Genomic DNA, 5,156 nt, shown 5'->3' with positions numbered 1-5,156 from the left:
ACGGCCCGAATTGACTAGAAATTACTATACCTTTACAAGGAAATTTTACATCTATTTTTAGCTTCGAGGGCGCTACCTTTGAACCCCCGCAAGAGGGACAAGTCCCTCGTGCACCTGCCCACGTGGAGGGGTGTAGAAACTTCCTAGGGTATACATCTAGCTGAAACAAATACCTCTGAACAATCATGCTACACATCTAACATCTTTTTCTCTCTACCTTAGCGCCCCAGATACACACACACACTCCATATCTATATCTCCCTCGTGTTATCACTTAGGTTGTCCCTTGGCTCCTTAAGGGATATGGCCGAGGTAACCACAAACCAATCTTTGGGCTGCAGGTCCTAGCCTACCTGCAGTCAGAGAGGGCTCTCTCTTTAAAATTTAGCTTTGTTTTGGGTTGATTTTAGGCTAGTTACGGTGTACATGGGTTTTGTTTTGATTTTGGTGGGAAGGATGATGTTTTCAAGCAGAGTTGGGATGCATAGTGTGAGAAGTTCAAACCATTGGGCACAGAGTCATGGATTAGGGCTTGCTGTTGCGTTTTCTTGGTCACAAGAGGAATACAGAGCAGGATAGCTACACATAGAACAATATCGGGCTAGAATAAAGATGGAATGAAGGTCAGAGATGAAAGGCAACTAAGAATCTTTCATTCGCTAACAGAGAGGGAAGGTGAATGAAAGTCTGTCTAGGAGTAGTCAAAAATTCCTAAATAATAGTCATATGTGAAAGAAACAGGGTAAACATGATCATTTAAGTATACATATTCATAACCATTTCTAAAGAAAACATATAGAAATAACAAGAACTTAGCATAGAGTGCAGTCAAGCAAAGCCTAAGCTATTCTTATTTCTTGCTATTTAGATGGTAACACAATGGTGGTGTAAACATATATAAACTGTAAACAGAGGTAAGAAAACACTTATTGAGCCATGTAGTAGCACAGGAATTCCACGGTCACTCTTTGGCCATTAAATAACACAACAGACAGTTCTTCGTCCAAATCATTCCAACAGTCTTTGATTATAAAGCTCTCAAAGTATACAATGCAAGTCTAGAATGAGGATTATCAACCAACCAACCCTTTAAACAATGAATCAAGGTGGTTTATATAGAGAAAATATCCAAAAATATCTATTACAGCAGATCTTAAACAGATCTGAGGGAAATGACTTCTTTAATATAATCTTGTCCTGAAATTAATGCAAGAAGATATTTATTTGAGCTGCACTGGAGGCAGCTGCATCAAAATGAGTTAATATGGTGTCCTTGGTGGCTCGGTGCAGTGTTTCTGCAATAACTGTGCCTTGTCTTTTACCTATACCTCTTAGGCGGTTCTGCTGCTTTTAGGTGGCTTTAATGTGCACTAATCTCGATCTGATGAGCTTTGAATGGCCTTTACTGCTTCTTTGACTTAGATGGAGGCCTTTAATGTTCACTTGCTTTGATATTGCCGATCTGATACTCTTTGCCACTTCACTGATACTATTTAATTGAATCTGGGCTTTATCTTTCCTCTGATACTCTTTAACACTTGAGTCGGGCCACTGTCTCTCCCTTGATATGCTTGAAACTGTCAAATCGCCCCTTTCTGTCCTTTCAAGACAAAAATAATTGTTGCAAATGCTTTTCGTGGCCTCTAGAATGCTATCGGTGCTGGCCGATTGAATATGAACATACATGAAGAAATCCTGTCAAATAATGGTGGAGGAGTGCAACCTGATAACTGTGCTGGGCTGAGGCTGGCTTTTAATTTGCGTTTTTTTGGGTTTTGCAGATAGCCGAGCAATAGGAAGCTCTCCATTTGAGAAATTTTTCTTAGCGATGTGCGATTAGCACTGAACGCTAATCGTACATCGAAAACTGCCTTTGTTTCTTGTTTCAGGCCTTCTTCGACGCGACTTTTTCCCTTTGCGCCTTTTCTGTGATGACGTCAGCGGCGGGTCCTGGGTACGGCGGGGTGACGTGGCAGTGACGTCAGCGGAGGACATGGCAGTATGACAGGGTGATGTGGTAGTGACGTCAGTGAGATGACGTGGCATAGGACATGGTAGCGGGGTAGGGACGGAGGCAGATGCGGTGGCAGTGACACGTTGCAGTGGCGGGTTGACGTGGAGGTGACATGAGCAGCGGAGAGACAGAAGGCGGTTTGTGGTTTTATCGGACCGCATTCTGTATGGGGGCGGTATTTGTCAAAGCCCTCCCAATACAATAAAAGGCAGACACGCATCCTTTGTACGACGGCAAAACCGCCGTGCCATCAGACGCTAACTGTCGGACGTCGGGGCAGCTCTGTAATTGGTGAGAGCCATTGGATCTGGGACGGCGGATTGGAGGACCGATGGAGCGCAGAGCTGGCGAGAGGTTAATGTACAGAACCCTCTCGAATATTTGAATATTTATACAATGCTACAGGGGTTTAGACTTTGGGTAATATGGGGTTTATATGGTTTATGCGCCAGTGGTAGAGTTTGACTGTTTAATCAAATATTTAAACAAAACCCGAAAATGTGAGCGTGCAGTGTAAAACGTTAAGGGTTATGGGTAAGGAAAGGGAAGGGAATGGTTATTAATTTGACCAAATGCTAAATTAATTCCAGGTTTGAATGCGGAAAGGCTAATGCCAAGCCCCAAATGAACTTAGGATTTCACCAAATTGATGTTATAGGGCTATAGTGCCACGGGATGGGAATATGTACATAGGGGAGCTATTTAGTGCTTTTTAGTAAGGGGAAGGGGAAATAGATAGGGATTTACATAATAATGTTAGAAGTTAACATGAAAATGACAAGAAAGTGCTAAGTTTACAGATCTTAGGCTACTTAAAAGGGAAAAATGACTTATAGAGTGAATAAGAGAACTCATAAGAAATGCAAACATTTACTTAGGCCAATGTTATGACAAATGATGAAACTTCAGAGATATCAAGCAGATCTTGACCTCTTTGGGAGGTTAGTTAATGATTTGGGGAATAAGAAGAAGGGGGAGTTTAGACATGCCTCGCTTGAGCTCCTCCAAAGGAAAATTGCCTTGCACTTGTGATCTGAAGTTGATAAACACTTTGAAATATAAAATTTATCACAAATCCTCATTCTGCAACCACAAAGCTGCCTACCCAGCCTACTTACGTAACATTTTTTCTTCCTTTTGAATGGGTGCACTTAGACTTGCAGACCCTGATTATCTTCTTTTCTTTTGACTGCCCTCCTATCTAAATGTACCCTTATATCTTCCAAGGGCCCAGATTAAGCAGTTGGGCTCCTTTATTTCTCTACCTAGCTACTCATCTGCCAAGCTTAAGCTGTTTGGACAGATATTCATTCTCTATCTTCTAAAACAAGCAATTTAAACCTAGGGAAGCCAAGATTAAGCTGTTTGGCTTTCCCTTAACTGTAAAACTCTTCAAAAATGGTATGATTCTTCAAAATGGAATTTCTTGGAAATATGGAACCTTGGAGCATGAAAAGATGACATATTTGGCATGTAAAAAAGTCAATCATGAAATATGAAACCTATTGCAATAGGAGGCTAACAGTGGCTCCACTTGGGGATGGTTTTTCAAGATGAAAAGCCAAGAACAGCAGGTTAGAATGCCTTGATCTTCCATTGTTGTTGTAAACTAAAATTCTCCCTCTTCTCAATGCCTTGACTGAATTCTTATAAGCTGATATGCAGTATCCTTTTGAGCTGAATTGCAGAAAAATTATAGCTCTGCTTCTTGCCTTTTGGGTGTTTGTAAACATATTGAAATCTGCTTGAGCACTTCTTTGGAATTATTTCAAGAACAGAGATCTGAAATAGAGATTTCTTTCATCTTTCCTTCAAAATTTGCTGCGTTGTTCCCTCTTATTTGCCTACTATAAGAAAAAGTGTTGAAAATACAAATATTAATGTACATATAGTATACAGAGCTATGTTGCGTTCAACAAAAGGGATCATGATAGTGCTTTAGCATTCATCCATTGACAGGGCCTTCTTCAACTATGATGCCATCCAAACTCTTCAGAAAATATGTGTTGTTGCCTTGAACAGCAGAAATAATAAAGGGGCCTTTCCACAGGAAATCAAACTTGCCATGCTTTCCTTTGTCGTCTCTTCTTGAATCCCATCTTAAGACTTTGTTGCCTATGTAGAAATATTCAGCCTTGGTTCTTTTGTCAAACATTTTCTTGAGCTTCTCTTGTAAAATCTGAGCTCTGTCGTACACTTGCTCTCTTGTTTGCTGCAAATGGATGGTTTGGTTTATTCTTCTTTGGATATCATTTGGCTCTACCTGAATCTCTCGCAGCAATTTGATAACAGGGATTCCGAAAGAAGAGGGGAACTTGGCCTCCATGCCATATACTAACTCATATGGGCTCATCCCAATGGATCTATTGGTTGACATTCTGTCTGCCCATAGGGCATTTACAAGCTTTTTGTGCTAGTTCTTCTTGTTCTCCTCCAAGACTTTCTTAATGATGTTAATCAGACTCTTGTTGGATGATTCGGCCAAGCCATTACCTTGAGGGTAATAGGATGTGGAGTGATCTAAGGTAATGTGGAATTTGTGGGAAAAATTGATCATTTTCTTGGATTTGAAGGCAGCAGCGTTATTTGTAATGATCTTCTCAGGACAGCCAAATCTGGACAAAATGTTGGTTTCAAGGAATTGGATGATGGTGGAGTCATTGGCTTGCCTACATCGGATGGCTTCAATCCACTTGGTAAAGTAATCTGTAGTTGTTAGAATCCACTTATGCTGGCCAAAAGAGGATGGATGGATTTATCCAATGAAGTCAAGACCCCATTGTTGAAAAGGCTTCTTGGTTGAAATGGGCTTAAGGGGCAAGGGCAGAAGCTTTCTTTTGCCTTCAAAGATTTGGCATTTGTGGCATGAAACAACAAACTTTCTCACATCAGAAAACAAAGAGGGCCAATAAAAACTAGCGCTTAGTATCTTATCAGCAGTGGAATTCCAATATAAGTGCCCTCCACAGTCCCCTGCATGATATTCTTTCATGACACTGTCAGTTTCACTCATAATTAGACAATTCAGCAATATTCCTTCATGATTTTTCCAAAACAGGGCACTATCTAAGACACAAAACTTTGATGCTTTCATCTTTAAAAATCTCTTTTTGGTTCTGGACAACCCTAGAGGAGCACACAG

This window comes from Pinus tabuliformis, chromosome 7 (assembly GCF_031772625.1).
Source record: "Pinus tabuliformis cultivar Carrire ecotype Pingquan chromosome 7, CPIR1, whole genome shotgun sequence".
Classification (NCBI taxonomy): domain Eukaryota; kingdom Viridiplantae; phylum Streptophyta; class Pinopsida; order Pinales; family Pinaceae; genus Pinus; species Pinus tabuliformis.
Note: the sequence above shows the minus strand (reverse complement) of the source record.